General features: G+C 40.9%; 1 long non-coding RNA gene across 1 annotated transcript; it reads left to right on the forward strand.

Annotated features, from left to right (window-relative positions):
* The first annotated feature begins 9,867 nt into the window (after positions 1-9,867).
* On the forward strand, positions 9,868-25,048 carry LOC309872512. Its single transcript, XR_014315927.1, has 5 exons — positions 9,868-11,006; positions 11,802-11,887; positions 19,912-20,100; positions 23,001-23,051; positions 24,590-25,048. It is a non-coding gene; the product is annotated as an uncharacterized lncRNA (long non-coding RNA).
* The last annotated feature ends 1,874 nt before the right edge of the window (positions 25,049-26,922 follow it).

The following is a 26,922-nucleotide window of genomic DNA, read 5'->3' on the forward strand; positions in this document are numbered from 1 at the left end:
TATGAAAAAAAATCCCTTTTATAAAGGAATTTATATATAGGGATGGGCCGAGGTGGTGGGGCTGGCCACAGGCACCCCGCTGGGTGCTTGAAGCCTGCTGGATCATGCTGAGCAGAGCACGATGTTGGCTCCCCTCAGCGTTGTGGGGTCCACATGTGTCCACATGTGCTGCGGTTCAGAGGCATCCCTAGTTCCCTTCGCACGTCAGGGTCATGGATGTTTGCAAACAAGAGCAAGAGGACTTGGTACCTGCCCTGCCCCTTCCACCAGGCGCTGCTTGAGATCCTGGTGTGCCTGCTCTCTCAAGAAGCTGCTCAGATATGAAGCATTGGCAAATTGGTTCGTGAAGAACTGGCAATAGCCTACCCAAATATTGGCAGGATCCCCTAATATACCATAGGCAGCTAGGATGACGCATCAAAATGAGAAGCAAGAAAAAATAGAGAAACACCAGATCATAGTTAAAAACAACACACACAACTAAAATTTTTTTAAAAAGGTTTTGAGAGAGAGAGAGAGCATGAGCAGTGTGAGGGGCAGAGGGAGAAGCAGGCTCTCCACTGACCAGGGAGCCTGACACCGGGATGGATCCCAGGATCCCAGAATCATGACCTCACCTGAAGGTGGACGCTTAAGGACTGAGCCACCAAGGTGCCCCATGACTTACCTTTTTAAAATAGTGGCAGATAGTAAGTGCGGGAGAAGAATGTTTCTGTCTCTTCCTACATTGACTTTCCTTACTCTTTTAGTTTTTAAAAAACTTTATTTATTTGATACACACACATAAAGAAAGATCACAGAGGTAGAGAGGTGGGCAGAGGGGAAGGGGGAAGAGGCTCCCTGCTGAGCAGAGAGCTGGATATGGGGCTCCATCCCAGGACCCTGAGACCAGGGCCCCAGTCAAAGGCAGAGGCTTAACCCACAGAGCCACCCAGGTGCCCCAACTTGCCTCATTCTCATTGGCCTCTCTAGCAGGACTATTCTCAGCCTTCATGGAAGAAAACTTCCCATTGGGCTGCACCTGCTCAACCAGCCTGTGCTTTCACAGTCTGCCTATTAGCGTACCAGTTTCTCAGTTCTTCCACCTTTGGACTTGGATGGGTATTAAACGCTTCAGGCATAATTAATACAAGCAGAACCAAGATATGTGTGTATGTGTGTGTGTGTGTGTGTGTGTGTGTGTGTGTATGAATGATATGTCCTGTCTATCTCTGAAAGGTCAACTGCATGGAAATACTGGAAACTCACTTAATTTGCAGGAAAGATGCTTTGCCTTGCTTTTCTCGGAGGTTTGGGACTATGGAAGGCTTAACCTGCAGAAGTTTCTTTTATTGTACTTTTGTTCTGCTCTTGTTTATTGAAAATTCTAATTTATAACTACTGTACCAGAGGAAATTTTTCAACACAATTTCTTGATGGAAATTAACAGTCCCACACATCCCCTGATGACTTTCTTTACCTCATTCATCTAAAAGTTAATAAATGAAATTTTATACTTTTATTTTAGATTCAAAGTATTTGGCAGAGTCACATGTTAAGGATGACTGAAATAATTCCAAACGAGTTATGTTGGAATAGTTGTGGAGAAATGCATTTGAGCTAGTGTGCTCGAATATAACAATAAAATGGAAATTTCACGTACTTCCAAACATTCTGGGTTTGTAAAATTACCTTCATTTCTTTGACATCAAATGTTTACATTAGTAATAGTAAAGCAAGATGACACTTTTCCATTTAAAAGGGAATATGTATATAATATATATGATAATATATTGCATATATAGGAAATATATATAATTTATATTAAAATATATATAAAAATATATATGTATGTATGTGTGTGTGTGTATGGGCCTGGAGACACACCCCAGAAAGAGTTACCCTGAGCAGGACTTGGGGCACTGGGGTTGGTCATGATACCAAAGAGGATTTGAACTTTGGTTTTCAGCAAAGAAAAGAGGCAAATGCACAGTTAGGGTATAACTAAAAGCAGCACAATGGGAAGTAAACAAGTAATTTGTTTTAAAGTACCTGTGATGAGGGGGACCTGGGTGGTGCGGTTGTTCGAGCATCTATCTCTTGATTTTGGCTCAAGATCTCAGGGTCGTGAGATTAGGCCCAGAGTGGGGCTCTGCACTGAGCATGGAGCCTGCTTGAGATTCTCTTTCTCTCCCTCTCCCCTTCCCGATGCCCCCTCTAAAAAAAATTTAAAGTGGTAAAAGTACCAATGATGAAAAAAAGGCATCAGCCTCTTTACTCCATTGTTTAGAAAATACACTGCTGCAGCCGGGTATTTTTATCTCCAGGTGGACCAAAGATTGTGTTCAATCACCAAAGATGGGTGATTAAATCAATCATGCCTGAATAGTGAAACCTTGATTAAAAAAAATATTTAAAAACTATCTTCTCTACTTCCTTTCCCTCTGCCTTGGCCTCACTCTGGGGACATGAGTGGGACATGGGGACATACATCACCACCACACCTCACTGACTTATGGTCCCCCACCTGTACTTGGATCCTCTCTGCTGCCTTTCAGACCTTCCCATAGCCCTGCTGTTTCTGAGGACCTTAAGCAGGGAGGGTCCCATGAGTCACCTGGAAACTGCTGCTAGGGGCCAGGCTCTGTTTCAGGCTGCTGCCTCCTGGGAGGGTGGATGGGGTGTCAGATGAACCTCATATAGGGGTCAGAAGCTGAGGTAAGACTCGAGGAGTGTCTCACCCTTTGGGCCCTGTGGCCGACATTTCCTCTTTTGTCCTTGGTTCTGTATGAAGACCCTACTTCCTCCAAATACCCTCCCTGTGTAGCCACCTCTCCAGGCCACCTGTGCAGCCCCCAGGCCCAGATGGTCAGGCTCTCAAGCGGGCCGAGGCTGGGCTCACAGGGAGGCAGGCAGCTTTGGGGCCTTTCAGCTCTCTTTAGATTTACTTGGCTTGCATAAATATTGCCTTTTATTTTATTTTTATTTTTTAAAGATTTTATTTATTTATTTGACAGAGTGAGAGACAGTGAGAGAAGGAATGCAAGAAGGGGGGAGTGGGAGAGGAAGAAGCAGGCTTCCTGCTCAGGAAGCCTGATGTAGGGCTCCATCCCAGGACCCTGGGATGATGACCTGAGCTGAAGGCAGATGCTTAATGACTAAGCCACCCAGGCGCCCCTAATATTGTGCTTTTAAGATTTATTGAAGTTTTCAGAATGATTCAAATCACTCTGACAATGATGTCTGACAAAGATGTCAGAATGATTCAAATCATTCTGACAATGATATTTTTAGCAATTAAGGGTCGGCTTCCTTAAAGCCCATTTTTACTTCCTGGAATTTAAACTGAGTCCAGAAGTTGGCACCAATACCATCCTCTGCAGTCCAGTCCTTGCAGTGGGATTTGGGTCTCCTTGAGGACCATCCCTCTGTCTACGCTGGAGCCCCCACTCACCACTGCAAAAGGCTGAGAATTTTGTACTCTAGCCCAAGAAGAGAAAGAAAAGGAAACTACTGTCCTCTGGTGGCTATCTGCTCATCTACAGGCCTTGGAGGGAGTGTATGTGCGTGCATGTGTGCATGTGTAGTACGTGTGCATGTGTGTGTGTATGTGTTGGTGCGGCTGCCCTGGTGAAGCCAGTGTGTTTAGCAGAAGAAAGGGGGAGAGGGCTTCAATTTAGCTGAGGGGACCAAGTATCCCAAATGTGGGCTTGGCAGGATCCCAGGTGGAGACCTCTAATGGGAGTGGAGGTGAAAGAGATGCATTGCCTTCCCCAAGACCAAGCTCACAGTGCTGCCCAGAGGGCTTCTGGAGAGAGCACATGGGCTGACAGGCGCCAGAATGCTCACTTGGGGGCTCAGAAAGGCTTTTCCAGGAAAGAGAGCCCCTTCCTACTACCCACTGCACTGTGCCCAGGACAGCTGAGATTTCCTGTTCTCCTCCTTTGCTGGGTCCATTGTACAGTGCTGCTCTGAGAGGTTTGGTGGGTGTGACAGGCAGAGGAAAGGTGTTTAGTCCCATGGGTTAGGGAACAGGAGTTCTTATAGAGCCAGAGCCCCAAGTCCAAGAGAGGAATGGTGGAGTCTGGAAGAGATAGATGGCACTGACTTCCTGACATTTGTTTTAGTGCTCAAGGCCATGGGGAAAGGGCTCTGACCTTAGGCAAAAGCACCCCTAGGCTAAGAGGGGAGCTGGAGCCCTGAGTGTTGGTAGGGAGAGGGCAAATCAAAGCCTTTCCAACCCAACTGTGTCCCAAGGGTCGCTCTTGGGGTAAGCACAGCAAGCAAGGAACTTGTGATTCCCTCCCCTACCATCCCTCCCATATCTGCCATGTGCTCCCTCCTGAACCCTCTCCCCTAACTCCTTTAATTCCTACCCTCCTCCCCACAAGCCCATCTCCTCTAGGACATCCTAGCTTATTCCCAACCATCCAAGGGTGCAAGGATACCCCTTTCTGGCCCTGGTTGTTTTGCCCCCAATATCAGAATGTTTGTTGCAGAAGAGTACAGTACCAGGCAGCGTGTGAAATAAAGGAATTCTGGGAAATGTGAAATGTCCTAACCATCTCCACAAAATACATTGTTTTGAGAACCTGGAATCATGCAGAGAGCCTAGGGTGCTGCCATGAGAGGCAGGCCAAGGGTCTGAGGGGAGAGGCAGGTGCCTACTCAGGAGTCCCAAAGGATACTGTCATTCTCAAGAAGGGTGTTTTTAAATGTGGAGAGGAAAACCTGGGTGTAGAGACTGGAGGCTGAGGAGTTGGCCCCATGACACTGAGGAGGGGTGGTTGGGATTCTGAAAACAACGGGGTTCTCAGCTCCAGCTCTGGCCAGGCCCTTGGTTTGTGCAAAAGGAAGGGAGCAGTGTGTGCAGGTGTAGGTGTGTGGGCAGTGTGCCAGTGCCCTGGGATGAGGTGAGGCCGCCCCGCACTCCACATTGCATGGCCAGCCTACTCTGTGGTTCACAGCTGAAGGAAGCAGGAGGGGAGACAGGTGGTTCTATCTTCCCGGGAGGGGTAGAGTTATTTTTTTAGCTATCTTATTTGCTCTCATCCCACTACATATAGGGAGACATTTTCTTTTTTGTTTGTTTTGTTTTGTTTTGTTTTTTTGGGGGGGGTTGTTTTGTTTTTTAAGTAGGCTCCATACTCAGTGCAGAGCTCATTACAGGGCTCGAACTCACAATGGTGAGATCAAGACCTGAGCCAAGATGAGGAGTTGGACACTCAACCACCTGATCCACCTAGACACCACAACAGGTGCTTTCCTAAAAGAATACCATGTGAACTGTCCTTTGATATTTCCTTTCTCCTGAGGTCACAGAGTTCCTACTCTTGTAATACCTTGGTTATATTTATCATTTTACCCCAAAATATGCCCCTTTGATTCATACATTGTTCAGTTTCCCTGTTTGTTTTTTTTTCAAATCAACTTTATTAAGATCTAATTCACATGCTATAAAATTAGCCATTTAGAGTGCACAATATCCGTGATTTTTAATATGCCCAAAGATTTGTGCAACTATCTTCATAATCAATTCTAGAACATTTTCCTTGTCCTGAAAAGAAACCCATGCCTATCAGCAGCTATAACTTATTCCCCCGCTCCATCTCTTTTTCCAACCATAGGCAACTGCTAATGTGCTTCCAGTCTCCACAGATATTTCTATCCTAGACATTTCATATAAATGAAATCTTACAACATATGGCACTTTATGACTGGTTTTGTCCTCACAACATAAGGTTTCCAAGGTTTGTCCATACTGTAGCATATATTCATACTTTCTTTTTTTGTTGAATAACATACCAGTTTATGGATATATCACATTTTAAAAAATCTGTTGATAAGTGATGGACATTTGGGCTGTTTCTATTTTGGGGCCATCATAAATAATGCTATTATGAACATTTGTGTACAAGTGTTTGTGTGGCCATAGGTTTTCATTTCTCTTGCATATACTGCTAGGAGTGGAATTGCTGGATCACACCTTAAGGAACTACTGACTGTTTTCCAAAGTGGCTGCACCATCATATATCCCCACCAGCAGTGTATGAGGGTTCCAATCCTTTTACATCCTCACAAATGTATGTTTGGGTCCCTCTAAAATTCAGAGTTCTATTGTGTGCTATTATCTGCCTTTTAATTGTGGTGTCGATGTGCATTTCCCTGATAACTGTATGCCTATTGACCATTTGTATACCTTCTTTCAGAGAACTGTTTCTTTAGTCCTTTGCCCATTTTCGAATTGGGTCCATTTGTTTTTGAGGTTCTGGTACATGGAATCCTAGCACATTTTCTATGCTTATTGGGATCTGTTTTATTTCCTCTATGTTATTTTTGTGCTTCTCATCAACAGTTGCCATCCTCCTGCATGACATGTCCTGGTACAATGAAACATCATAGCCTGGTGGTTTATGAACAACAGAAATGTATTGTTTTCAGCTCTGGAGACTGGAGGTTAAGAGATCAGGATGGCAGCCTGGCCAGGCAAGGTTCCTCTTATGAGTCAGGGTGGAAGGGCTAGGGAGTTCTGTGACATCTATTTCATACGGGCACTAATTCCATTCCTCAGTGCTCCATCCTCATGGCCCAATCACCTCCCATAGGCCCCACCTCCTAATACCATCATGTTTAAGGGTGAGGATTTCAACATCTGAATTCTGGAGAGACACAAACATGCAGACCATAGCAACTGGCCATTTGAGTTGTTCATGTTCTGGCCATTATTCATAAGGGTGCTTTGAACATTTCTGATAGATCCTGATGTGCCAAATTTCTCCACTGTGGTTTTAAACTCTAGCTTCACCAAACGATGTCAAAGGGTTTCATAATCATATATAAAATCCTATGAATAGAGCCACAACCCTTGACATTTTCTCTTGAAAATATCATCTCTCATCCTTTCTTCCCTGCTCAGAACTGCTGCCTCTCAAAAATCCGGGGCCCATCTGTGCAAGGTCTGATTCTAGTCTCTCTATTCTTCCCCAAGCTCTAGGAGTCTGTCCCTGAGCCACTGCTACATTCTTCTAATTACTAAAGCTTTATAGCTTATCATGACATCTGGTAGGATAGATTTTTTGCCTATAGGTTTTGGTTACAGAAAGGCATTTTTCATGGTGTGTATTGGGATATCCCAAAGGCACTGATTAGAACAAGGGAAGGTGGTTTTGTGGGACTTCGATGAGCATAATTCCTGCAGGATCCTTTGTCACCCAGTAAAAGGAAATCTGTGATTGGAAGGAGCACTCAATACAATATTGGCAGGAAGGCTAGTGATACAGAACAAAAGGAGTAAGGTCTTGGGGTAGAAACTGGGCTGTCCATGATCCTTTGTTCTTCTTTCTCATGGTCTTTCCCTTTATAGCCTTACAGAAGTCACAGGATTGTTCCAAATATTTCCCACCGTTCCTTGATAAGTCCTATCTTCTATATCCCAGTATCAGAGAGCTGAAAGACTACATCTTATAAAATAATTTTAAGATAGAAGGAAAAGGCTTTCAGATTTCACCAAGGAGGATTGTCACTTTGTACATCATAAAGAAAACTTAAAAACTCAGCCAAATTCCCTGATTATGATAGAAACACCAATAGATTTTTTCCACTTTTCTATCAATATATGTAAGAAAGTGATGTCCAAACCTTAAGAAGTAAACTCTTAATCCTTCTTTTAATGAAAGAGCCCACCTAGCATCTTTATAAAGAAATGGAATAGATTGTGAGCAATATAATAAAACAGAAACCAGAAAAGCACTCCTAATATGATTGAGCAGGGTTTGATGAAATTGCATTTCAGTTATTTATAACATGAATTAACAAATTCGGGATGCCAAATGCATTTTTAAAAATTTTAAAAAATATTTATTTGACAGAGAGAGAGAAAGAACAAGCAGTGGTGGGAGGGAAAAAAGGAGAAGGAGGGGGAGAGCAGGATCCCTGCTGAGCAGGGAGCCCAATGCCAGACTCAGTCCCAGGACCCCAGGATCATTACCTGAGCCAAAGGTAGAGGCTGAACAGCTCAACTGACTGAGCCACCCAGGCACCCCCACCAAATGCATTTTCAAATGTAGGTCTTGTCAAAGATAGTTAAATACAGAATTTCACCATAGGTGTCAACACAAGCTGGAGAAACTTCTCAAGTGTCTGTGTAGGAATCCGTCCCCAGGGGGCCCTGGGCAGGATGCGTTGACCCTTGGAGCCCACTCTGAGTGAGATGTGGGTCCTCCACTCTGGAGTCTGTACTTTGGTTTTATTTCTCTTCTCTCCATTAGATATGTCTAGAAGTGCACCAGAAGAGGTGTCTATCTATATTTACCTGGGTAAATGAGGTAACCAGAATTTTCCTACTCTTCTTCCGCAGTATAATAAAAAATGCATTTGGTTTTTGCCCCTAGTTCCTGGCACAGAGCTCCTAAAGCCCTTGCAATTTCTTAAGAAGAAGAGGGCCTTGTGTGCTATTAAGATGACTCAAGGTGGGAGCCCCTAAATAGCTTCAGGGTGGCAGCTGTTCACCCCAAAACCAACCAGATGATTAGAGGACCAGAGCTTTCAGGCCAACCCCAAACCCCAACCCTGTGACCTCCAGGGAGGCCAGAGAGACCAGAGATTTTGTTCAATCACCAGTGATGGTGATTAAATCAATCATGCCTGAACAGTGAAACCTTGATTAAAAAAAAAAAAAAAAGAAAGCAGCCTTTAAAGGGCTTTTGGGTTGGGGCACCTCCTGCCTCAGTCCGTAGAGCATGCGACTCTTGATCTTGGGTTTGCAAATTCAAGCCCTACGTTGGGTACAGAGATGACCTAAAAAAAAATAAGTAAAGTACTTATGGGTTGATGAACACATCATTGTTCTGGGAGTGTGACTGTCCCAGAGAGGACACAGAAACTCTGTGCAAACCCCCACCCTGATCCCCAACAGATCATGGCACCCAACATCTGTTCTGGTTGCTGGGGCACTGATGGCCAGAAATCACTAATTTCAAAAAACAAACTACCTTTGCTCAGCTTAGGGACTAAACTCTCCATGTAACCAAGAGAAAATGTCATTGTTTTTCTCTGCTCACATCTCCTGGCCTATTTCTCTAGTCTTTTATGAACATCTTACCCTCCAGTCACACTGAGCTCATCTCTCCCTTGTAGGACTTCAAAGTGCTATTCCCTCTCCCTCTGCAGCTTTTTGTTTTGTGTTATATATGGTGGCTTTCACAATTTCCCTTGGAGGAAAGGAAGGAGAATATATTTTTGATTTTTTAGTTCAAAATATGTTTCCTGTTTTGGGTCCCTAGCTGGTTCGGTCAGTGAAGCATGCAACTTTTGATCTGGGGGTTTGAGCCCCATTTTGGGTATAGAGATTACTTAAAAAATAAAAGAAATTAAAAACTACCCCCCAAACCCTACCCAAAATATGTTTCAGTAACAATGAAATACCATATGCCAATAACTCAAAAAGAAAAAAACTATAATAGATATTTGGTTCAAAGATGCCCCTGAAAAATCTTTATGTGATCTGCAATCTCTCAATTATCTGCGCCCAATTATTTATTCTACAGAATCCTATCTGTGGGAAAACTTCCAATCCCAGTTAGCTCCTAGCTTTCTCTCTAGATATAATACCCGGAACTCTTTATTTTCAAGTTAGTATATTATCAGACCCTGCAAGTAACTTGAATGTCTGCCTAAGGAAGCATGAATCCATCCTAAAAATCATAGTTTTCCATAGCTTAATTGTGCTTTGTAACCAGTTTTCTCCAATAGTCACAGAAAGCTGAGGTAGGAAAATGATGGGCTTCAGAGCTGATGGCCAAGAAAGAATTCTTGAGACATCTTTGGTGCAATAGGGTGGTTTTATTAAATCATGGGGGGACAGTTGCCAAACTGTGCAAAGAGCCAGATGAATGGATAAAGAAGATATGGTCCATATATACTATGGAGTATTATGCCTCCATCAGAAAGGATGAATACCCAGGATGCCTGGGTGGCTCAGTGGGTTAGGCTGCTGCCTTCGGCTCAGGTCGTGATCCCAGGGTCCTGGGATCGAGTCCCATGTCGGGGTCCTTGCTCGGTGGGGAGCCTGCCTCTCTCTCTGTCTCTCTCTCCTCCTCTGCCTGCCTCTCTGCCTGCTCGTGTGCTTTCTCTCTCTCTGACAAATAAAATCTTAAAAAAAAAAAAGAAAGGATGAATACCCAAGTTTTGTATCAGCATGATGGGACTGGGGGAGATTATACTGAGTGAAATAAGTCAAGCAGAGAGAGTCAATTATCATATGGTTTCACTTATTTGTGGAGTATAAGGAATAACACAGAGGACCTTGGGAGAAAGAGTGGACAAATGAGTTGGGGAAATCAGAGGGGGAGCAAACCATGAGAGACTGTGGACTCTGAGAAACAAACTGGGGGTTTGTTTGAGGGGAGGGAGGTAGGGAGTTGGTTGAGCCTGGTGGCCTGGTGGTGGGTATTAAGGAAGGCACGTACTGCATGGGAAACTGGATGTGGTGCATAAACAATGAATCTTGGAACACTGAAGAAAAATAATATAAAAAAACTCGTAGGGACAGGACCTGTGGACAGAAAGAGCTGTACTGGGGTTGTGGGGAGTGAGTGAATATATACTTTCAAGGTTGGAGGGTATTAGGGACAGCACAGGCCTCCCAGGTGTTTTGGAAACAAAGTTTCCAAGATTCTGAGGAGTCTAGCTATTGTTAGGAAAAGGTCATTTATTACTGTTAGTAAAATCTCAGTCATGAGACCCTTTAGATGTCTATCAGTGGGCCATATGCTTGGAGGATGATTGCTAACATGTATCTTGGGGGGTAGAGAAAAAGGAAGTTGCCAAAGGAATTTTTATATGTTAATTGTTTATAAAGCTTTTATTTATTTGACACAGAGATAGTGCAAGTAGACAGAGCAGCAGGCAGAGGGAGAGGAAGAAGCAGGCTCTCTGCTGAGCAGGGAGCCCAATGTGGGACTCAATCACAGAACCCAGGGTTCATGACCTGAACCAAAGGCAGCCACTTAACCGACTGAGCCATTCAGGTACCCTGGAATTTTTATATGTTAAAGTAGACACAGGATTTTGGGGAGGGAGGTCAGGCTAAGATTGCCTCTTGGCCTTTGGAAAGTGTCAACATCGAGGCAGCTGAGTTCCTAGAGGAAGGTCACTCTGTTTCAAGGACTTGTCGGGCTGTAAGTAGTAAGGAAATTTATTTATTTATTTATTTATTTATTTATTTATTGCTTTTGCTTTTGTTCCCCACATCAGAAACAATTGGCCAAATTGAAAATGCTGAGTTATAATTAATAAGTTCCACTTGTCATTCAAAGAGAGAGAGAAAAAAAAGCCACACCAACATCTAAATTCTTTAAAACCCCAAATCAAGGGTGCTTTGGTGTCTCAGTTGACTAAACATCTGTCCTCAGCTCAGGTCAGGATCCCAGGGTCCTGGGATCAAGCCCCACATGGGTTTCCTTGCTCAGCTGTGAGTCTGTTTCTCTCCTTCTGCCCCATCACCTTGCTCGTGTTTGCTCTCTCTCAAATAAATAAACTCTCTTCAAAAAAGTCAAAGAGGGGCACCTGGGTGGCTCAGTGGGTTCAAGCCTCTGCCTTCAGCTCGGGTCATGATCCCAGGGTCCTGGGATCGAGCCCCACATTGGGCTCTCTGCTCATCGGGGAGCCTGCTTCCTCCTCTCTCTCTGCCTGCCTCTCTGCCTACTTGTGATCTCTCTCTGTCAAATAAATAAAATTCTTTAAAAAAAAAAGTCAAAAGAAAATCTTAAATACCATAAAATGTTTATAAAGAAAGGCATTATAACTTGCACTCTATCTTGCAGGAAAAAAAAAATGGAAGGAGTGGTTGAATGCTCAGCTTTGAAAACTGTAACATACCAATACTGGCAGTGCAGTCTGAGGACCCAAGGTGGGTGTCCAGCAGGATCAATCAAGAGGGTCCTTGACTTCATGGCTTCATGTAGGATGGAAATCAAACGTGAGCCAGCAGAAGGCAGAAGCAAAGTTTATTGAAGGTATATTTTACTGAAGATACTTAAATCTATATGTTATATAAATATATATATTACATAATATATTCATTTATTATTATATAATATAAAATATAAAATATATAATATTATATATAATATAATACATAATATACAAATATAATATATAGATATATATCCTCATATAAATATAATATATAGATATATATCTATATACGGATATATATGAAGATATATATCTATTATCTATGTATATATCTGTATGTATATATATATATGTATCTATATAGAGATATATATCTATATAGATATATTGTATATATAACATACATATAGATATATAGCGATCGTATATTATATAGATAGATTCGTATATTATATAGATAGATATATAGGTACCTATCTATATAGATATATATCTATAATATACGATCGCTATATATCTATATGTATGTTATATGTACAATATATCTATCGTATATATTTATATAGATATATATCTCTATATAGATATGTATCTGTATAAATATACATACAGATATATATAGATAGGTACCTATCTATATAGATATATCATATATATAACATATATATAGATATATAGCGATCGTATATATAGATATATTTATGTGTATATATATATACATACAGATATATGTATGTATATGTATATATAAAATATCTATATATATATATAGATATATATATATCTTCAGTAAAATACACCTTCAGTAAATTTTGCTTCCACCTTCTGCTGGCTAACGTATATACATGTATGTATATATACATATATACATGTATATACATACACATATACATATGTATATATGAATGTATGTGTATGTATATACATATATGTATATATATAAATAGATATATATCTTGTATCTCTCAATTATACATATATATACAAATTATATATATTATATATTGTATTATATATATATATATACACGCATATATTGAGAGAGAGAGAGAGAGAGATGAGATACAGAGTCTTGTCTTTGTTCAGAGCCTGGAGATTTTACTGAGGATGGTGGTCTGATATATGTGCCCTCTCGGGCATCGAGGAACTGATTGGAACAAAGACAAGGGCGCAGTGTTATTCCTTGGAGCCAAGGGGCCTTGGTGTCCAGATGTCTAGCTCTGGTGGTCTGGAATAAATAAATAAATAAATAAATAAATAAATAAAAGCTTTATCTGGTCATACTCCCCTAGTCCTTCTTTAGATGTTGTTTTTTCTAGAGAATCATTAATTTCTTGTCCCTTACAAGGAAGACATAGATTACATGCATTATGTATGGTGTATGTGAGGGTTTCAGGCATGTGTACCTTCTATGTATATAGTGAAGTGGGGGTACAGATCTTAGCAAGAATAGAAGCTAGAAAAGAAGCAATGGAAAAAACAATTTTCCTAAATGTCTCAGAATTTACTTGTACCCTTTCCATGTTCTCTGACCAATATGTTGGACATTCTGTCCATTGATCTAGCTGTGGATAACTGCTAATTCTTACCAATCAGCTATTGTGAACAACAAACAGAAATGGTCATTTCTGAAATATTTGAAAGCTGGGACTCATTGCACCCCCCCCAAAAAATCATTAAATTACCACTTATATGTATTAAATGCAGCTAAAGGTAAATGTATTTTAGACAGTCTACTAATCTCTGGACTGTTGGATTTTATAATTATTTATTTTGGTCAACATAATAACGACTTTAGTTCTGGTATGACCAAATGCACCAGTTAGGATTTTGCCCTGAGCTTTGCATGATGGAATATAAATTGTATAATTAAAGCCTGTTTTTTCACTTGAAAACACTTGAAATGCATTGGCTAAGAAAAATATCCTCAATACAATGGGTCATGTTTTCTTTATCCTTTAAGTCAGTGTTCTTTACAATTTTCTCCAGCAAAGAAACCCCTCCCTTTTAGAGGAAGAGGAAGAGACAAGTCTCAACTCCAATCTAAAGGTGTCTGGGAAAATGAATCCAAATAAGGAAGAAGGGTATTTTTTTTTAAAGTTATTGTCTTGGGACCCTGGGGTGGCTCAGTTTGTTAGACTTTCCACTCATGACCTCCTTTCCACTCAGGTTATGATCCAGGGCTCCTGGGATAGAGTCCTCAGGCTTCCTGTTCAGCAGGGAGTCTGCTTCTGTCTCTCCACCCGCACCTCCCCCCCCAGCAACCTTTCTCCCCACCCCCACTCGTGCTCTCTCTCTCTCTCAAATAAATAAAATCTTTTTTTTTTTTAAAAGCTCTTGTTTTTGTTTAAAATCTCTTGTTATTTTACTCCATAATACACATGAGTAAAATGGACACTGCTTGAAAATCAAGTCATCGTTTTATTCCTGAAGCCTCAACTACCCTTGGGGTCCTCTTACTCTTGACCTCAATAAATAAAGCATAAACACATTCTCCAAGTCGTGCACAATCCTAACACCATTCAGAATTAACAAAACAAAGCACACACATTTTACTTAAGACTGGGATAAGAGGGGCACCAGACTGTCTCAGAAGAGCATGTGAATCTTGATCTCTGGGTTATGAATTCAAGCCCCATGATGGGTGCAGAGGTTATTTAAAAAGTAAATAAACTTCAAAAAATATTGGTGTAGGAGACACTGTTTTTATGTACTCTGTCCTTAAACATTTCTAGATAGAGGAGGAGCAGCTCCAACTTTTTTTTCTAAAATTCAGTGAAAATGCAGAAAAGATTAGCAGGTGAATTTGAAACAGAAGCAAAATCCTGTGGCCATTTGTATTTTCGCAATAGCAAATAAACTACCAGCTGAGAGCTTTCCTGTAGTGCCAATTTGAATTACTTGTTGAGTACCACCAACAATCCCTGGTAAATTATCACATTAACTCTGGAATTATTGCTAAATTGTTAGGTATGAGAATAACATTATGGTCACTCTTAAGAAGTCTTGCTTTGTTAGAGCTCCATGCAGTGAATCCATATAGTGCTGATTTGTGCTAAGAGTAATTTGATGCCTGGGATTTGATTTTTAAACTTCTGATCCTCCACCACTCCCTCCACCAAAATAATGTGTATGGGCGGGGGGAGATAAAAATGGAGTAAATAAAACAAGAAAAGAAAATGTTCTTATTGGAAATAGGTTAAAAAAAAAAAAACCCAAAAAACAAAAACCACAGAACTCCCCTCTACTTTTGTGTATATTTAAAATTCTTCATAATAAAAACTATCAAGTTATCAAGCTGAGCCATGTAATTCACTAAAATCTACTGAGAAAAAAATAAGATCAGATTAATATCCAATATTTAAGTGAAAATAACATACAAAACAGCTTTCCCTGTATGTTTCCTGAAATAAAGATTCTGTGTTCAACCAAAGTATTTTCTGGATCTTGGGTTTGGCCTTGTTTTTGTTTTTAAACCAATCACTGCTATTAAGCAATATTCAAAATGTTAATTATTCATGAGTTCAGAATCCCATGTTATAAAATAACTATAATTGCAAACCACCATGCTCAAATCTCTACAGAGACTGAGGACATTTGTCACTGGAATGTAAAATCACACTTTGTGTGACTAACAAAGACGCTGCTAATGTTGAGAGATGCCCCAAGTTCCTTATTTGCATGCCTGAGTGCCCTGCCTTGCAGTATTTCTTTCTTGCAATCACTGGTTCCATGAGACCAAGTCTGTATCCTCCCAAGTGTGGACTTCACGGCTTTACTTAATTGCTTTATCACTATGGTTGGATATTTGTCTATCTGTAATCTCCAAATGTACAAGCATGAAGTAGTTTTCCTTCAGCAATAAAAGAGAATGTTATACTATATGCATAATCTGTTCAGATTATCTTAAACCTTTATTTTTATTTATTTTTTATTTTTTAGAGAGGGAGAAGTGTGGGGGTGGGGCAGAGACAGAATCTAATGAAGGCTCCAAGCCCAGTGCAGAGTCCAATGCAGGGCTCTATCTCATGACCTTGAGATCATGACCTGAACTGAAATCAAGAGTCAGATGCTTAACTGACTGAGCCACTCAAGCACCCCTGTTCATTTTTTTTTTTTAAGAGTATTTCTTGAAGCTAACAACAAAGTAAAACTAAATGATGAGTAATGCCTCATATGGGGATGTCCCCAGTCTTAGCACCTGTTAATGGACAAGTTAGAGCAGCAACTGGTTTCAGGAACAAGGACTGTGGTAACATCTGCTTTAGCAGCAAATGGAAGCAAACACCTGGCTAAATCATGCTTAAGGTTCAGGATGGGAGTCTTGACTGGTTCAGTTGGTAGAGCATGCAACCCTTGATCCCTGGGTTGTGAGTTTGAGCCCCACCTTGGGTGTAGAGATTACTTAAAAGTAAAATCTTAAAAATTATGTACACACACATCACATAGGTTCAGGATGACCTTGGGCTCTGTTGATCCAGGTGGGGAAATCCTTCCCATACAAGGCAGACAAGTTCCCCAGGTTTGATGAAGCTCCACATCATACGAAGGGAAAAAGGGCAAGGCTCACAGGAAGACCGTTCTGTGGTCTGTCCTTAGGTTGGGATCCCCCTGAAGCAGACCCAGGGACAAGGATTCTAATACTGGGGAGACATTTCCAGAAAGCTTGTGCACTTAGGAGAGTAGGGGATGGGAGACTGGGCTGGCCTGTCACAGAGCAGGAAAGTGGTGTGGCCAAGTGTGACTGCATCCACTGGGGACTCTGGAGACAGGGAATCTCAACAGAGAGGTGTTAGGGCAGGGTGGGAACTGATTAACAAGTTCCTCAGGTTTAATGATAATTGTGATTTGCTAAAGCTTCAAAAACTCAAGTCGCTTGGTGCTCCGTTCATTGAATATTTTGATTAAAGATTGATTTTGAACAAAACACAACCAAAATTTTATTTTTTTAAAAGATTTTATTTATTTATTTGACAGAGAGAGAGACAGCAAGAGAGGGAACACAAGCAGGGGCAGCTGGAGAGGGAAAAGTAGGCCTCCCGTAGAGCAGGGAGCCCAGGACCCTGGGATCATGACCTGAGCCAAAGGCAGATGCTTAATGACTGAGCCACCTAGGTGCCCCACAACCAAAATTTTAAACAATTCATTTACAAAAGTGAGTAGAGACACTTAATTTGATTTACAATGTAGTTTTGTGAAGGCTCCAACATCTCTAAAATCTGAGCATTAAACTTTGAATGAGAAATCAGCAAATTTAAAAGGACAGTCATTTGGGGGCACCTGAGTGGCCCAGGTGGTTGGCTCTTCAGACTCTTGGTTTCAGCTCAGGTCCTGATCTCAGGATCAAGGGATTAAGCCCCAGTTGGGCTCCAAGCTCAGTGCAGAGTCTTCTTGAGATTCTCTCTCCCTCTCACCCCTCCTGCTCATGCTTTCTCTCTCTAAAATAAACAAATAAATAAACCTTTAAAAGGATAGTCATTCGATCTAAACAAAAAGTCATTTTCATGGAGTGAGCTGTAAATTGCACGTTCTGTGGGTGTCCATGTTGAGGGCAATCTCAGGATGTAGGCTTCTCAAAACACCGACTTATTTTTGGAGTGGACCTTGCTGCTCTCTCAGCATATTTCTATTGTTTTTGGTGGGGGGTGTGGGAGGACCAGTGACAGCACCGGATGTGATGTGGGCCTGGAGAGAACGGTCAACAATTCCTGAGATGTTTTCAGTGCAAAAGGTGTTTTTTTTTTTTTTTTTAAATGAAACAAGATGGGATTGGCAAAAGGTGTTTTTATTAAAGCTTGGAAACAGGACCTCTGAGCAGAAAAACCAGCCCTGGGGATTGTGAGGAGCTTGATTATATACCTTTAAACTGGGGAGGAGTGGAGATAAAAGAAATTTCCAAAAGGATTTTCACATGTCAAAGAAGACTTACAGGATCCCGGAGGCCTGGTTATTGTCCAGCTAAGATTGCTTTCTGCCTCTAGCATAGCATTAACATTAAGACCGTTGTGAGTTCCGAGGAATGTCACCCTCTGCCTGTCTCGAGTATTTGTCAATGGGCTGCAGATTGTAAAGAAATTTAATATTTTCTACATTTCTTTTCCCTTGGTTCTCCTCACCAATCTATATGAATATGTACATAATATATGTTAATGTGTTATATATGAAAATCACTTCAGAAGCATATTTAACATAGTTGTGATTGCTAACATGTTCATCGTTTACTCTGTCCACTGAAATAGATCACAGAGTTTGGATGAGATACATTGGATTTAATAGTTGGTGTATTCAAGTTTTATGACCTGGGTATTGTATTACAAGGAAGAATCAGTTGCATCTGTGTTGCCTCTTCTCCATTCCTCACAGAGGCAAGCTTGAATCACCTTAAAAAAAAAAAAACCCAAAACATTTTATTGCTTTATTTGACACAGAGAGAGAAAGCGAGTGCACAAGCAGGGGGGTGGCAGAGAGAGAAGGAGAAGTAGGTTCCCCACTGAGCAAGGAGCCCAGTATGGGGCTCCATCCCAGATCTTCCAACCTCTGGATCGTGACCTGAGTCAAGGACAGATGCTTAACCCACTGAGCCATCCAGGCGCTCCTTGAATCACTTAAAAAAATGGTGTGACTGCTGATTACAGAGACTTAAAGTAACAGCAACTTCATTAACAAAGGGGCCTATTTTTCACTCTTATAAAGTGACTTCCAGAGCCTTGCAGCTCAGAGACTGTCGATGTCCTAGGGTCCTCTTCTTTGTGCTCTGCCTGCCTTAGTTCTTATTCTCCCGGTTGTAAAGATGGCCACCATTCCCTGTTATAGGCAGGGGGTGAGGGAAGAGGCAGGGAGAAAGGTTGCCTCCTGGCCAAGTGAGCCCCCTTAAAGATCCTCCCAAAGGCCCTCAAAGCCTCTGTCTCCACGTCATTGGCCACTACAGGTGGGAAGGCTGGGCTGTGCCAGTTTTCTTTAGAAGCTAAGCACGTGATGGCTCCAATATGAGAGGGGTACGGTGACTGGGGAGGAAAGCTGGAAGAGGTATGAGGGAGCCAATCAGTGGTTCCTGATGCACTGCCCTCCCCAGAGAGCCCAGGATATTCAGAGGATCTCTCTCGAATTCCTACTTTTGTCAACCCCAGGGCAGAGGGTATCTGGATCAAGGGTTTAGAAAATTCATGTTGTCACATTTTTCATACTGTTCTCTGAGGAAACATAAGGATCTGGAGAGTTGGCTTCAAGAGTTTCACAGACAATAAATTATTTCCTACTGAAAGTGAAGATTTAATGTTCTTGTGAGACAATTCTGTCATTTTTATAAGTTTTATACCAATGATTCCCGATTCAAGGAACCTTAGTGTTTCTGTGATTTTTTTCGTAGCACCAATAGGCCAAAAGAAATACCTAGGGGCTCCTCTTACAAAGTAGCCAGGCCCAAATAACTTAAAAGATTTATGTTCTAACAACTTAGTGGTGATTTGAAAAACATACATAAACTGAAAGGAATAGTATTTTTTATTGTTAGATGGCCATGATTACTTAGTAATGGGACATGTATACCTGTTGGGCACTGCACAACTTCTCAGATTTTGGAATACGATTTTGACCCCACCATGCTCATGGTTTTCCTGTGATGCTTGCTTTTTAACAAGCTAATGTTTAAAGAGTAACCTTTCTAAAGATAATGACATCAACTAAAGGAATGTAGTACAATCTGCTGCTAAAACAGCAAACTATCTGAAGCTACTGGCCCACGGAGCATAGGACAAAAGACTGGTATTTTGGTGCATGCTTCTTGAGATTTTACACCCTCCATAGTACCCCTAGGGGCTTGTGGTGGCTCACCAGGGCTTCATGCACAGCTGGAAACCATGACTTTCACATACAGAATGCTACCTGAGATCCGGAGTGACCCACAGCACCTGGTCAGCTTGGCTGGACTGAGAACACAGAGGTGAGGTTAACATGATGAAGCCATGAGTGCGCCTATGTGCATATCAAACCTTTTTTTTTTTTTCCTTTCCAAACAAGATTTCCAAAACTTGTAAGACAACCTGAAGCTGGATAGTCACTGCATTTGTCACTGTCGCCATGAAGGTCTGGGCAGCACTGTGTGAGAGAGGACATGCCACAGAAGGAGAAGGACAGGCCTCAGCAGACAAAAGCAGGGACTTACATATACGTTGTTATTTCACTGGGAAGGGATGGAGGATTCTCCCTGTAAGTAGCAGCTGCTTATAACAAATATTTGGTATATTCGCTTGACCAAGGGCAGAATTTCATTCTGGGATTTCTTTTTATAACGTGGAAAGACATCGCCCTTCTCTTTACTTCAAATATCACGTGAAATTCTCTTTATGGGTAAATTATTTCAAGGTATGTTTTGTCATGCTTCCAGCTCTTCTCTCTCTTCAGGTAATGGGGAGGTTATAGGCTCATGAGATAATTATTGTGGGATATCTGTGGGAAAAACTGAACATTTCTCCTCATAAAGCCCTTTATAAGTGACTGTCTATGTAACTCCCTCCCGGAAATCAAAGCTGACCTGGCCATGTTTGCTTTGAATGAAAGTTCACTCATCACTGGCCTCACCGGGCATTGACCTCAAAACTATTTTATTTTATTTTGTTTTATTATTATTTTTAAAGATTTTATTTTTAAGCAATCTCTATACCCAACCTGGGGCTCAAACTCACAACCCCAAAATCAAGAGTTACCCTGAACTTGGAACAATTTTAATGGGTGGGGATCTTTTTTATGGGAAGGAAATCTTGCAACAGTTGTGTTGTACTCTTCAACCTCTCTGAGAAATGTGCCTAAGGCAGTGACTGAGGCAGAGTTGCTGAAGAGAGAGAGGCTGAGAGAGAGAGAGAGACAGAGAGAGACAGCAGGTGACTGGTGGTGCTGAGAATGCCCAGGGGGACAATTTCCTTCCCGGAGCCTTGTGAGAGAGTGAGGTGGCTGGCTCCATGCTACCATGGAACATGGAAGATGCAGACCTTTCTCTAACGAGGCTGCTCTTGCCCAGAAGCCAAACTTGGAGTCGAGGGGAGAAGAAGAGGGCCACTGGGAACTTCAGATAAAAGCTACAGTAAAGGTTGTTAAAGATAGTCTGTTCTCGGTCACCTGTGTGCTATCTACACGTACTGTGGACTTTAGATTTACAGTATCAAAAACTAGATTTTTAGTTTGTTGTGGGACAATAACCCAGAGTAGCCAGCTTCCATTACAGAGGTAATATTACCATATTACTGCATGCCATTTGGTGCGATGGGCATTTTTTTTTTTACATTGCATGGGATCTGTGATTTTCTTGAGGCATTTACTGAACAAACCACTAGATAACCAAATGGCTGTTTGGCTGCTTGGTGAGCCTAGAATTAAAATAAAGTTGGTTCTTTGTTGTTGTGTTTTAATTAAGATTGTTTCCATTACGTTGGGTCCCGCTTCACTGTGTGATTTCTTGTTTCTGGATAACTGATATCAGTAACCGAACCCAGGGATCCCTCACTGCAGCACACTGACCCGTGAGACACCCTCCTTAGCCAATTTCAGTCAGGCTCCTCTGGACCCTCCTCCCAACCTTGGGACTTCTGGGTCTGTCTTTGCATCAACCGATTTTTTTTTAAATTAAAAAAAGTTTTTAGTTTATTTATTTTTAGTAATCTTTACACTCAATGCGGGGTTCAAACTCAGGACCCCTAGAGTAAGAGTTACTTCCTCCTCTGACTAAGCCAGCCAGACATCTCCGCACTGACCAATTTAAAAAAAAGAATTTAATTTCTTTCTTTATTTCACACACACACACACACACACAAACATGCGCGCGTGTGTGTGTGCACACACACACAGAAAAAGAGAGAGAGAGAAAGAGCAAGCACAAGCAGGGGAAGAAGCAGGCAGAGGGAAAGAGAGAAACAGGCTTCCTGCTGGGCAGGGAGCCCCATGTGGGGCTCGATCCCAGAACACTGAGATCATGACCTGAGCTGAAGGCAAATACTTAATTACTGAGCCACCCAGGTGCCCCTCTTCCCTGACCAATTTTAACAAGAATGTTACAAAGTTAGTTTAGGAAGAATCCCTCACTCTGTATCTGACCAAATCCCTCACCCCTAAAACCCCCAGGTGATGCCTGATCTCCTTGGCTTGTCTTCAACAAGAATCTGGTCAAATTGCTTTAATCAGGAGTATTAACCAGAAAATTACCTCTCGGTAATTTTACCACTATCTCTTTCAGCCTGCTCCTTGGCTACAAATCCCCACTGTACATGTTATATTTGGAACTGAGCTCAGTTTTATACTGAGGTTTCTTTCTCCCTATCACAATAGTTCCTGAATAAAATCTGTTTTTAATGTTACTATTGGGCTCTGGTTTTCTTTAACACATCACATTGACACATTCGTATTCTGAGTCTCTGTTTTTGCTAGAATCCTTGCATTTGCGACCCCATGTCCTTTTCCTTCTCCAGTGGTAATATTACAAGGGGTAAATCCATGCCGGGGGCAAGGAAGCTGAGCACCAGAGACATGTCTTCCACAGAGTGAGTTTTAACACAGCAAGTTGGACAAAACCAGATCCTTAATTAGGGAAGAACACAATGTACATTATTACACAGGTCCCCACTGGCCAGAACACAATTGTGACTGGGCCTAGCATAGTGCAGAGGGAGAGGGAGACCTTGGTGTGCAGCTTGGGAACATAGAGGCTTTGTCTGAGCGTCTGGCAGCTCCGTTGGTATCACAATCCTCTGTTTACCACTGAAAGCTGGGCACTGTGTAGTTAAAAATGTGTAAGATGAAGGTCAGAGTCTTGGAGGAGACAGATTTGCTCTGAAAGTGAAGATTGAAAGGCAAATGGGGAACCATTTAGGTTTGTTTCTCTCAGGTTTGATCACCCAATTCATTAGTAAATTCCATCTGACAGTAATTAAATGGTCGTATAGCTATTTATAAAACTTTGCCCCCCATATTTTTACAGGAAACATAGCATTGTTGTCATGAACCTGAAAATCTTTTACCGTTTTAATAAAAAAACAACTTTCACAACACATATTTTGATACATAATTTCTTCAGAAGCAACTATTGTCTAATTGTGGATATGACTTTATGTACCTTTCAGTTTTTAGGTGAAATGTGGGGATGTCCTTATCTCACCAATGGCTTTCCTAAGGTAACTTTCTTCCATAAATAATTTACTCACTTTATACTAATTTTCAGTAATACCCCTAACAAAACGTTTGCCATACTCTCTAACCCATTGCATGCTTGACTTTCTATGTGCTGATATAAAATGGTATTGTGTCTGACTGCTAGTGAGTCTCAGTTATTTTTATAGTGATGAAAATGTTATAGAATTAGGTAGTGGTGATGCCTCCACAACCTTGTGAATATACTAAAAATCTCTGAATTTTATACCACAAAATTGTGAATTTTATGGTATGTAGATTATTTTTTAAAAAACCAATTACTTCATTTTTTGTTTAAAAGTGGCAGGTTGGAGCATCTGGGTGGCTCTGTCGGTTGAGTGTCTGACTCTTGATTTTGGTTCAGGTCTTGATCTAAAGTATTGAGATCGAGATCCATGAGTGGCTCTGTGCTTAGCAGAGAGTGCATTTAAGATTCTCTCTCTCCCAGAGGGCACAGATTGCATGGAGCACTGGATGTGTTGCAAAAAACAATGAATACTGTTACACTGAAAAGAAATAAAAAAATTAAAAATAAAAATATCAGAAATTTGTAAAAAAAAAAAAAGATTCTCTCTCTCCTTCTCGCTCTGCCCCTCCCCTTGTTTGCCTGTGTACTCTCTCTCCCTCTCTCTTTAAAATGAATACATCTTTACAAAAAAGTAATATGTTGGGGGTGCCAGGCTGGCTCAGCTGGTGAAGCATGGGAGTCTTAAACTTGGGATTGTGGGTTTGAGTTCCATGTTGGGTGTAGACATTACTTAAAAATAAAATCTTTAGGGACACCTGAATGGCTCAGTGGGTTAAGCCTCTGCCTTCAGCTCAGGTTATGGTCTCAGGGTTCTGGGATGGAGCCTTTCATTGGGCTCCCCGCTAAGCGGGGAGCCTGCTTCCCCCTCTCTCTCTGCCTGTCTCTCTGCCTACTTGTGATTACTGTCAAATAAATAAATAAATAAAATCTTTCAAAAAATAAAATCTTTTTAAAAATGCATTTTAAAAAGCAGCAGATTAATTACACATGCTTATTTTATCTATTCTCCCTTCCAAAAAATTTTTAAAATTATAGCAGTAAAAAGTATATTTAAAAAAAGTAAAGAACTAAATATTTTATTCCAGAGGGGCAGTAGAGAATTTTTTTCAAGGCTTTAGCCCCCCAGGAAAAGGAGACACTAAAAAGTGAGAGATCATAACACGGTTTTGGGATATAGAGAGTGGGCAGAGGATGGTAAGTGATTTGGCAGAGTTGGGGAAATTCCAATTTAAGTGTTTTCAGGGCTGATGTTCAAAAAAATCAGGCCAAAATATGTGCCACTAGGCATGGTAGGAAGCAGGACAAAGGCCTGGTGAAGCCAACATTCCTAATGGGTTTCAAGCTTCACTGCACCAGCTTGGTCTGGTCCCTGGAAGTTTATTATGGAGAAATTTCCAGACTCACAATCTGTGGAGAGCACAGGAGAGATGGGCAGAGCTTGAAAAGGGGATACATCCACACAGTCATGTGGTCTCTTGTCTCTCTTGATCACAGGATCAGTAGCAAGATGTTCAAACTCCCATACCTTTACTACTCCTTCCAGTCTGGAAAGCAGATTACTCTTCCCTGAAGAAACTGAATGACCCTAGGGGAAAATCTTCCAGCCATTTAGATATTGAGCTCTGGACAGTATGGCTGTCCATCCTCTCAGCAAGCCCTGTGCTTGTACTCAGAGCATCCAGTCACCTCTTGAATGCCTAACAGACAGAAATGGACAGTGAAAGATCACTAGACAAAGGAAAAGGCTTTCAACAAGAAGGAGAGAGATGAAAACAAAAGAAGGATGAAGGAAACTGAGGTAAGCTGACTAACTCAATTCAAGGAACAAAGCTAACAAAGAAGCAAACAAGCAAAACAAGTAAGCAAGGAACCTCCACACAGTGTAATTACTATTTTCTTAGAGTTCAGAGAAAAGACTATGTACTTTGAAAAAAGGAAAGTCAGCAAATAAGAATGAGGTCTTAGGATTTAAGAATCTGATTCCAAAAGAAAATATAAAATTCAATAGGAGGTATTTGGTGATAAAATAAGAAAATGTCATAAAAGGCAGAGCTAAAAATCAAAGAATAGGCAGTTTCCTAGAGAGAAGAATGAGGAACAATTTAGAACAATTTAGTTTTCTGTCTTTACTTTTCAATAGCCAACTAATAAAAGTTTTAAGACAGAAGCAAGAAAATGAGAGGGAATATATTAATAAAAAAAAACAGAAAAAGTACAGGATAGAGTGTTATAATTTTCCAAAGGATAATGATTCACCAAATGCAGATGAAAAAAGACTGATATTGAAAGAATGGGGGAGTTTTAGCACAACTGGGGTAAAATAAGATCTTGGACATTTCCAGAGATTTTCAAAAAATCAGAAAAGAATGGAAATCTGAAAGGTCTAGAACTTCTCAACAACAGCACTAGAGGGAAAAAAAAATACAGAAAATCAATACAGCCAGAGTTTTGGCTCTTATTTTCAACCCAGAATTCTATACCCAGACAAACAAGCAACCAAGTAGTGAGAATAGAATAAAGCAGTTTTCAGGCATTCAAGCACTCAAAAAGATATACAAATATACATAGAGATGATAGAGATAGAGATAGAGATAGAGTTAGAGATATATCGTGTGTGCGTGTGTGTGTGTGTGTGTCTCCTTTCTAAGGAAGATTAACTAGAAGATGCGCTTCAGAAAAATGAGGGAGAAAACCAAAAATGAGAATGACATGGGATCCAAGGCACAGGTGATCCTTTACAGCAAACCAATGAAAGGAAGCCCCCACCTGCACTGACTTTGAGAGCAACCAGTCTAAAAACAGAACATAAGAACAGAGAATTACAGAAGACAATAGATGGAAATGATTATTTGATATATTAGAATGCTTGAGAAAATTATTGGAATCTGTTGGAATATTTGGGAAAAAAATGAGTGACACATAAATAAAAAACTAAGAAAATTAAAATAAACAAATGAAAGCAAACACAGGACAACTATTAACTCCAGGAAAAACAAAGTTGTAAAGAGAAAGAAAAAAATCACAGTTGATCAGAAGTTTCTGTAGGAATATAGATACTGAGATAACTACATTCAGTGGATGAAGGAGATAAGAGAGCAAAGAGGAGAGAGTAAGAAAACCAAATCCTCATCAAGAAGCCAAAGGCCTTCAGTAAACAAGTATATAAATGGCTGTTTATGTAATTATTTAGCAATGTGGAAATAAATATAGAAAAAACAGCTTAAAAAAAGTTAAGTGTGCTTCCCTTTGGTGAGTGGGATTATGGAATAGGGTGAGGTTGAAAAAGGGCTATTGTTTTTCAACACAAGCCTTTTAAAATGGTGTATAGTTGACACACAAAGCTTCTAATAACATTATAAATAACTTCATGCTAGTATTATTTTGATAAATACAAAAACTAATTGAAATAGTACTTACAGGGACTATGGTATATTAGTTTGCTAGGGCAGCAGTAACAAAATACCACAAATGGTGGTCTAAGTAACAGAAATGTATTTTCTCACAGTTCTCGAGGCTAGGATCTGAGATCAAGGTGTCAGCAGGAGTGGTTTCTTCTGAGGCCTGTGAGAGGAGATCTGTACCAAATCTCTCTCTGTGACTTATAGATGACTGTCTTCCCCCCATGTCTTCTTATTGTTTCCCTTCCATGTGCATCTCCATGTCCACATATGTGGGCACTGGATGAAGGGTGTGTGGTTTGTTGGTAGGGTGAGCCGGTATGATGGTTTGGTTGTATCTGTCATATGGTTTGGTGTGAGGAGTTGGTGTGGAGTGTGCCTTCGTGAAGGATTTCACATGGAGTGGATTATGTGGGATGTAGAAGGTAG

The sequence above is a fragment of the Mustela nivalis genome, assembly GCF_964662115.1.
Source record: "Mustela nivalis genome assembly, chromosome: 1".
Lineage (NCBI taxonomy): Eukaryota > Metazoa > Chordata > Mammalia > Carnivora > Mustelidae > Mustela > Mustela nivalis.